The 9,863-nt window shown below is 43.9% G+C and overlaps 1 non-coding gene across 1 annotated transcript; it reads left to right on the forward strand.

Annotated features, from left to right (window-relative positions):
• The first annotated feature begins 2,156 nt into the window (after nt 1–2,156).
• On the forward strand, nt 2,157–2,228 carry trnag-ucc (transfer RNA glycine (anticodon UCC)). The gene has a single exon. It is a non-coding gene; the product is annotated as a tRNA-Gly (tRNA).
• Nucleotides 2,229–9,863: the final 7,635 nt, after the last annotated feature.

The following is a 9,863-nucleotide window of genomic DNA, read 5'->3' on the forward strand; positions in this document are numbered from 1 at the left end:
AGTCTATGCCAGCGTTTATGCTGCTCATGAGCCTCCTCCTTCCTTACTTCATCTAACCCTATCGGCATATCCTTCTATACCTTTCTCCCTCATGTGCTGATCTATCTTCCCCTGAAATGCCCCTGTGTTATTTGCCTCAGCTACTCCTCGTAGTTACAAGTTCCACATTCGAACCACTCTCTGGGTAAAGCAATTTCTCATGAATTCCCCATTTGATTTATTAGCGACTATTTTATATTTATTACCTGAAGTTTTGGACTCCCCACAAGTGGAAACATTTTCTCTATATCTATCCTAACAAATCCTATCATTATCTTAAAAACCTCGATCAGATCAACCCTCAGCCTTCTCTTTTCTGGTGAAACGAGACCCAGTCTGTGCAGTCTTTACTGATAAGAATATCCTCTCATTTCTGGTATCATCCTTGTGAATCTTGTTTGCACCTTCTCCAATGCCCCTATGTCTATAATATGGAGACGAGACCTGTTCGCAGTATTCCAAGTCTGGTCTAAACAAGGTTCCATACAAGTTTAACATAACTTCTTTGCTTTTCAACTTTATCCCTCTAGAAATGAATCCTAGTGTTTGATTCATCTTTTTATGACCTGATTAACCTGGGTCGCTACTTTTAGTAATTTGTGTATCTGTACCACTAGATCCCTTCGCTCCTCTATCCCGTTTAGACTCTTATTATCCAAGCAGTGTGTGACCTCCTGATTCTTCATTCTGCAAGTTTATTAATGTCCTCTTGCATTTTGATGCATTTTTCCTTTGTATTAACTAAATCCCCCAATTTGTTGTCTTCCACAAATTTTGGAATTGTACTTCCGATTCCCGAATCCAAATCGTTAATGTAAATTGTGAAGAACAGTGGTCCCAGCAACTGGAACTCCACTTCCCACCTTTTGCCAGTCTGAGTAGTGACGCTTAACCTCTATTCTCGGCTTTCAGTTTTGTAGCCAACTTACTATCCATTCTGCCAGCTGATCCTGACTCCACGAGCTCTGAACTTAGCCATGAGTCTACAATGTGGTACATTATAGAAGACCTTCGGAAAATCCAAATATATCACCTCTACTGCATTAAACTTGTCTACACTTTTTGTTCCTTCTTCAAAGATTTCAATCAGGTTGGTCCTGTCCTTTGGGTTATCAGATTAAGCCTTGGCCGGTTTACTTGCTCTTGGAGCTCACAATGCTGGTTTTCTTTGGCAGCAGCAAGGCCTGGATATCAGACAACACCCTGAGCGATGGTCACCCGTCCCAGCAGCTTGTTGAGCTCCTCGTCGTTGCGGATGGCCAGCTGCAGGTGTCTGGGGATGATACGCGTCTTCTTGTTTGTCCCGGGCCGCGTGGCCGGCCAGCTCGAGGATTTCAGCCGTCAGATACTCGATGCACAGCGGTCAGATAGACCGGGGCTCCGGCACTCACACGTTCAGCATAGTTCCCCTTTCGCAGGAGCCTGTGAACACGGACAACAGGGAACTGCAGTCCGCCCCGGGATGAGCGAGACTTGGCCTTCGACAGAGCTTTACCGCCGGTTTTTCCTCTTCCAGACATTTCCACAATCTCTCAAACACTTTTACAAAGAATGAAGAAATCCTCCCGCGCTCGCCCTTCTTGTACCTTCTGGAGGAGTACAGTGGGGGCACTTGTGATGGGTCTCTCTCAGAGTGTTTACACTGCCCGCTCGCCCTCACTGATATTCTATCTTTGAACTGCTGTAATATTGACCTTTAGTAATATTGCTGCTCCTCCTCCTTTCCCTATTTCCCTGTCCTTTCTCAAGATCTTATAGACTTGAATATTGAGCTGCCATTCCTGCCCAGTTGGTATTCAGGTCTCTGTAATGATTTAATGGAATTATTTAACTTTACTCAATGGCTGATGTGAGCTGTGGTAAAATGTATTTCCAGCTGGTCAAGTATTGCAGGTATCGACTGTCTCTTCAGTCCGATATCAGGTGAAGAATTACTGGCTGGTGTGGAATTTCCATTGATTGGGGGTTGGCGATATCTACTGGGCGGAAACAGGAACTGCACCAGAGCGAGAAAGGATCCGTCAGAAACCAGTGAAAATGAAGAACAAAATCCAACAGTCTGCAGTGTCTGGTCAGGATCTGATGTTTGGGAACTATTTTATTGTTGATTATTCTCAGCGATGGTGGTATAGTGGTGAGCATAGCTGCCTTCCAAGCAGTTGACCCGGGTTCGATTCCCGGCCATCGCAGTTAAGTGTTTTTATTAGTTTATTTCCATCAGAAACTCTGAAGTTTGTAATCGAATTTGATGCAGTTCAGTTGGATATTGTTTCCAAAACATTATCGGGTGTAATTATAGTAAAATGTTATCAACCTTTATTTCTTTTCCCTATAGAAGGAAAAGAGGAAAAACATACTGGAAATACTGAGTTGCCAAGGGTCTAATGAGAGTGAGGAAGGGAAATGATATGTTTGCCTTTATTGTCAGGGTGTTGGAATATCAGGGTAAGGAGGTCTTGCTGCAATTGTAGTATGAGGAAATATTTTGTAAAATTGGCCAATATGCGGTGGAGTTTACAAGAATGAGAGGTGATCGCATTGGAATGTATATAATTCTTAGATGGCTTGACAGGGTAGATGCTGAGAGTCTGATTCCCCTGGCTGTAGAGTCAAGAACTAGAGCTCATCGTCTCAAGATAAGGGGTCGGCCATTTAGGACCGACATGAGGAAACATTTCTTCACTCAAAGGATTGTGAATCTTTGGAATTCTCTGCACCCCAGAGGGCTGTGGATGCTCAGTCGTTGAGTTATATTCAAAGCTGAGATCGATAGATTTTTGGACTCTCGGGGAATCAAGGGATATGGGGATCGGGCGGGAAAGTGGAGTTGAGATCGAAGATCAGCCATTATCTTATTGAATGGCGGAGCAGACTCGAGGGGCCGGATGGCCTATTCTGATGCTATTTCTTATGTTCTATGTTCTTATGTCGAGAGCTTTATTTCCAAGTGTGCTGACGACAATAATTTAGGTAGCACAGTAAACATTGTAGATGGGAGCAGAAATTTGCAAACCGACATTGATAGATTAAGTGAGTGAGCAAGACAGTGGCAGATGGAGTTCAACGTGGGGAAGTGTGAGGTCATCCACTTTGAACCTAAAAAAAAATAGAGTATTTTCTAAATGGCAAGAAGCTAGGAACTGTGGGGGAGGAGAGAGATTTAGGGATCCAAGTACAGAAATCACTAAAAGTGATCACTAAATCACAAAAAAATGTTAAAATGGAGATTACATTTTGATCTTTATATCAAGGGAATTGGAATAAAAAGTAGTGGAAGTTATGTCACCTTTATACAGAGCTCTGGTTAGGCATCATTTCGAGTTCAGTGCTCAGTTCTGGGCACCGCGCTCTCCATAATGGCTTGGAATGAGAATGTTTTTTTCCTTGAAGGAAGCTCACTGAACTGCAGGGTTTTTGAAGAGTTACGCTCAGAAATGGGAGCGGAGCTCATTTACTGCTTCACATTGTTACAACACATTGAGGAGAACAGCATCAATGAAGAAAAAGGGAATGAAATGAAATGTGTCACACAGTTACATCTCGCTGCTCTGTCTGACCATTTTAGTCGCTACTTCCCTGCAGAGGGATTTGAAAATTTGTAGGAAAAGCGTTGGGTGAAAGATCCTTTTGCTTTCGAAAATCCTGAATCAATAATGAGGCTAAACTTGATGCCTGAGCAAGAACACGAGCCGGTGTGACTCACCTGTGAGCACACTGAAAACACGCCACAAGTCATTCAGTTTGTCATCTTTTTGGATCAGTACTTTCAAAGAATATCCTCTGTTATGATTACTTTTCTGTTGTTGCTGCCGTTCACAACAACCTACATGTGCGAACTGGGATTTTCGACTTTGACAAGGTTAAAAACAAGAGAAAGAAACTCAACAGCGCACCTGAGATGCGTGAAGCACTTTCATCCTGTGATCCAGATTGGAACGAGATCATGACCAACTGACAGACCCACCCCTCACATTAAGGAAGCGAAACTCAACCTGATCTTCTTTTACTGTATTTATCCTGTATTTAAAATGTTTTTCAAGCAACGTCGATGTCTAATTTTAGTTATTACTTGAAGTGAAGTGAAGAGCGAGCATGGACTGACCTTTATTGGGATTTGATGAAAACTCCAGTCTGAAGTTATTATTGTTTGAGGTCCCTGGGGGAAGTGTTTTTCTTCCACTGTGTCACTAGAAAAACGAGAAACTATGTTCTACATTGTACGGTCAGTGTCTGTTCAGCAAACCCGCTCTGAATTCCTCAGTCTGTATTTCCAGAAACGGTTCTGTGGGCGACGCGGGCAATAGAACACTGACCCACAACCTGCGACTAATGGCGGCCGGAGTCACCACAATCCCCCACGACCCAGAAACCCCTCTATCTCTCCGAGGCGCTGATTTCTCCGGCCAGCGGCCCTTGCCGCGCCTGCGCATTGCGCCCCTTCGAATGGAGATAGACCGTATTCAACCTCGCTCGGAATTCTGGGTAATGTCATCCGCCATTGTAAACCGCTCTTGCTGATAATTCTCTGATGGGGTTTAGAAGGGCGAGGTTTATCCAATCAAAAGCAAAATAATGCGGATGCTGGAAATCTTCAGCAAGTGAGGCAGCATCCGTGCAGAAAGAAACATAGTTAACGCTTCAGGATAGAGTTAAGGTATCGTCAGAAATGGAAGAAGTTATAGTTTTAACAGTTTTTAAGCAAGTCGAAAGCCAGGGAAAGGTGGGGGGGGGCGGTGGGAGGGAAAGAACAAAAGGGAAGGTCTGTGATAGGGTGGAGGGCAGGAGTGATAAAGCGACAAAAGGGACGATGGTGCAGGGGGAGGATGTTGGTAATGGGTCAAGTAAAGAAACACAAGATGGGTCTGGAGGAGCTTTAAATGGTTCCAGTCAGTTAGATGTGTAAAAAAGACTGTGAACCGAAAGAAGTGCATTTGAAGCGGAGAGAGAGGGACACGCTCTGTAACCGGGTGCAAACACTCACCCACAGCCCAAACAAAATTTGTTTCCCACTTGGCGCAAAACAACAATCCATGTTATTTGATTTTAATTAGTTTTTGTTTCTAAATGGCATCATGTTTCTCCAATTGTATTTCCCAATTCAGATTCAAGGCCTCCAAACCAACCCAAATGTTGGAGGTGGTGTGATGGGTTTGGATTTCAGCAGAAAGAGGAGGGTGAGTGTGTGGGACAAGGATTTACAATCTGGGGGAATTTGCAGGAAGAATGTTCCATAGAAATTAGATTTGCCTGTTCTGAATTTCAATCCTGTATTCACAGTGAGGACTTTTGTTATCTACATTTACAGGGTATTACAAGGGGAGGATTTGCAGACAGGAAACTCAAACCAAACATCACATCAAGATCTGACAGTCTCTCAATTCACCAGCACCTGAAGATTATCGGCCTTTGAATATAAATGGAGAAATGTTCATCGGTTCTGTCTGTGGGAAAAGATTTCAAACATCAGTGTAACTGGAAAAGCACCGAGACACACACACCCGAGTGAGAGTGTTCCAGTGCACTGACTGTGGAAAGAGCTTTCACCAGTTCCACAGCCTGAAAAAACATCGCACCATTCACAGTGGGGAGAAACCGTCCACGTGTTCTCTGTGTGGGCGAGGCTTCAACTGATCATCCGACCTGTCGAGACACAAGGACACCCGCACCATGGAGAAACCGTGCAAATGTGGGGACTGTGGGAAGGGATTCAGTTACCCATCCCAGCTGGAAACTCATCGACACAGACACACTGGGGAGAGGCCGTTCACCTGCTCCGTGTGTGGGAAGGGATTCACTCAGTCATCCTACCTGCTGACACACCAGCGAGTTCACACTGGGGAGAGGAGATTCACCTGCTCCATGTGTGGGAAGGGATTTACTCATTCATCACACCTGCTGACACACCAACGTATTCACACTGGGGAGAGGCCATTCACCTGCTCCGTGAGTGGGAAGGGATTTACTCGGTCATCTCACCTGCTGAGACACCAGCGAGTTCACACTGGGGAAAGGCCATTAACCTGCTCCATGTGTGGGAAGGGATTTACTCGGTCATCACACCTGCTGAGTCACCAGCGAGTTCATATGTGACTGCAGGGGTTGGATTCTGCTGTTATTGCTGTTGCTAATCACATCCAGGACTGAACCATGTTCATTCTGACAGTTGAAGTTTGTTTCTGATGTTAATAACCCCAATAACTGGGCTGGAGTTTAATATTCTGTACAAGTGTCAAATAAATCAGCTTTCTTTTAAACACAGTGTTTCTAGTCCTTGATATCTCGATGATAAGAGAAGCTGATCGAGGAATTATATTGAAGTGAGTGGAATCCATCTTAGAACTGAGTTCCTCCACCTTTTTAAAAGATGGATCTACAAGATGACCATGTCTGACAGGACAGAAAATTCTATTGTATCACAGGGTCCACTTCAATCAGCCTGGGCAGATTTCCACTACCCTTGTGTGAAAAAGAGTTTCATGATTTCACTCCAAGACACCCGAGCTGTAAATTTCAGGTCATGTCCTCTTGTTCTGGATTCACCCACCAGAGAAAATCGTTTCTATTTCTACCATATCGGATCCCTTTATCATTTTAAATCCCTGGATCAGATCATCCCTCAACCTTCTGAACTCAAGGGAATGCAGACCAAGTTTATGCAACCGGTCCTCATAATATAACCCTTCAAGACCCAGTATCATTCTGATGAATCTGTACTGTCTCCCCTTCAAGGCCAATATATCCTTAGTGAGGATCAGTACTCCAGAGGGGCTCTGACCAAGGCTCTGTAGATCTGAACCATCACTTCTTCCCCTCTCTATTCCAGCCCTCGAGATAAAGACCAATATTCCATTAGTCTGTGATTAATTTTTGTATCTGTGCACGAGCTTTTAATGATTTCTGTACATGGACACCAAGCTCACACAACACTGTCCTATCAAACACTCCCAGGACAGGTACAGCACGGGTGAGACACAGAGGAAAGCTCCCTCCACACTGTCCATCAAACACTCCCAGGGCAGGTACAACACAAGTTAGATACAGAGTAAAGCTCCCACTACACTGTCCAATCAAACACTCCCAGGGCAGGTACAGCACGGGTTAGATACAGAGTAAAGCTCCCTCTACACTGTCCCATCAAACACTCCCAGGGCAGGTACAGCACGGGTTAAAGGCAGAGTAAAGCTCCTTCTCCACTCTGTCCTCCAACACCATCACCTCCAAGTTCCATCTTCAAGCCATGCACGAACCCGACTCGGAGATATATCGGCCGTTCCTTCATTGTCGCTGGGTCAAAATCTTGGACCTAACAGCACAGGGCGAGAACTTTCACCACACAGGACTGCAGCGGTTCAAAAAGAAGTCCCCCTCACCACCACCTTGACAAGGTGATGGGCAATAAATGCTGGCCTTGTCGGCGACCCCCATATCCCCAGAATGAATTTTACAAAATTCGACCTGGAGAAAATAATAGAATGGTGCCTTGCTAGGGTTAGATGAAGTAGGGCAGGAACGAAGTATGCTCGTGTCGAGCATAAACACTGGCATGGACATGTTGGGCTGAATGGCCTGTTTCTGTGCTGCAAATTCTAGGTAATCCCACGTAAAAACGTGACCAAAAATGGTGAAAAGGCAATTTACAGTGGTCAATTGTGACAGAAAAGTGTGACCAAAAATTGGAACAAAAGCCGGACAAGGTTGAATCAGAAGATTTTTGAAAATAATATATACATATATATATTCTTTCCAAACAGTTGAACAGGTTGGGGATTGATTCTCTCATGATCACTGACCTATCTCAGTCACTCTCACACCATCACTGATAGGGACTCGAACCATTTCCAGGGTCATCCGTTATGAACTTAAACTGGGAGATTCCCGTTCTGTTTGGACCCAGAATGCAGACGGTTTGAAAGCTGTAGGACTCCCCAACTTATGCCAGTCGCCCATCTCTGTAAAAATAGAAGTAGCTGGTCTGCTCCCACACATCTCCCTGGCATGTTATGGTCATGACTTGTCCTTTCCAATACTTGACCAACTGGACATTAAGGATCAACTTTGGTTTTGTGAGAGGATCTGCGGTAACCAAAAAATAACAAATGAGGGAAGGTGTGCAGGAACAGAGAGGGTTCATATACGTAAATCTTTGAAGGTGTCAGGACAAGTTGGTGAAGCTGTTAAAAAGGCATATGGGATCCTGGGCTTTATAAATAGAGGCATAGAGTACAAAAGCTGGGAAGTGATTTTTAGTGAAAGGGAAGGAGGAACTTCAAACATTTACAATCACCAGGGAAAGGGTTCAGAAAAAAATATTAGAACTAAAAGCTGATAAGTCCACAGGACCTGACGGACTTCATCCTAGGGCCTAAAAAGAAGTGGTTGCAGAGATAGTCAATGCATTGGTGTTAATTTTCCAAAATTCCTTAAATTCTGGTAGGGTCCCATCAGATTGGAAAATAGCGAATGTAATTCCTCTATTCAATAAAGGAGGGACACAGAAACCAGGAAACTACAGGCCAGTTAGCTTAACATCTGTCATAGGGAAAATGCTAGAATCCATTATTAAGGAGGTTATAGCAGGGCACTGATAAAATCTCTGTGAAATCAGGGAGAGTCAACAAGGCTTTGTGAAAGCGAAATCGTGTTTGACTAATTTATTAGAGTTCTTTGAGGAAATAACAAGCAATGTGGATAAAGGGGATCCTGTGGATGTGGTGTACTTGGATTTCCAGAAGGCTTTTGAAAAGGTGCCACATGAAAGACTACTACAAAAAATAAGAGCTCATGGCGCAGGGGGTAACATATTAGCATGGATAAAGGTTTGGTTTGCGAACAGGAAACAGAGAGTAGGTATAAATTGGTCATTTTCAGGTTGGCAAGGTGTAACTAGTGGAGTGCCACAGGGATCACTGCTTGGGCCTCAACTATTTACAATCTAATTCAATGACTTGGATGAAGGGACCGAATGTATGGTTGCTAAATTTGCTGATGACGCAAAGGTCGGGAGGAAAGTAAGTTGTGAAGAGGAGACTGCAAAGGGATATAGATAGGTTAAGTGACTGGGCAAAAATTTGGCATTTGGCAGATGGAGTATGATATGGGAAAATGTGAACTTGTCCAATTTGGCAGGAGGAATCGAAACGCAGTACATTTCTTAAATGAAGAAAGATTACAGAATTCTGGGGTACAGAGGGATTTGGGTGTCCTAGTACAGCAATCAAAAAAGTTAGTCTGCAGGTACATAATTGATTAGGAAAGCAAATTTAATGCTGTCATTTATTGCAAGGGGAATGGAATATAAAAGTAGAGATGTTTTGCTACAGTTGTACAGGGCATTGGTGAGGCCACATCTAGAATACTGTGTGCAGTTTTGGTCTCCTTATTTAAGAAAGGACATAATTGCTTTGGAGGTGGTTCAGAGAAGGTTCATTCGACTGATTCCTGGGATGAGGGGGTTATCTTATGAGGAAAGGTTGGACAAGTTGGGCCTGTATACAATGGAGTTTAAAAGAATGAGAGGTGATCTTATTGAAACATTTAAGATCCCGATGGGACTTGAAGGGGTAGATGCTGAGATTATGTTTCCCCTTCTGGGAGAGACGAGAACTAAGGGCCACAGTTTAAAAATAAAGGGTCTCCTGTTTAAGACGGAGATGAGGAGAATTTTTTTTCTCAGAGGGTCGTGAGTCTGTGGAACTTCCTTCCCCAGAGAGCGGTGGAGGCCGGGTCAGTGAATATTTTTAAGGCTGAGTTAGATAGTTTCCTGATTAACAAGGGAGTCAAAGCTTATAGTAGGTAGACGGGAAAGTAGGGTTGAGGTCACAATC

The sequence above is a fragment of the Heptranchias perlo genome, unplaced genomic scaffold (genome assembly GCF_035084215.1).
Source record: "Heptranchias perlo isolate sHepPer1 unplaced genomic scaffold, sHepPer1.hap1 HAP1_SCAFFOLD_59, whole genome shotgun sequence".
In the NCBI taxonomy this organism is placed as follows: Eukaryota; Metazoa; Chordata; class Chondrichthyes; order Hexanchiformes; family Hexanchidae; genus Heptranchias; species Heptranchias perlo.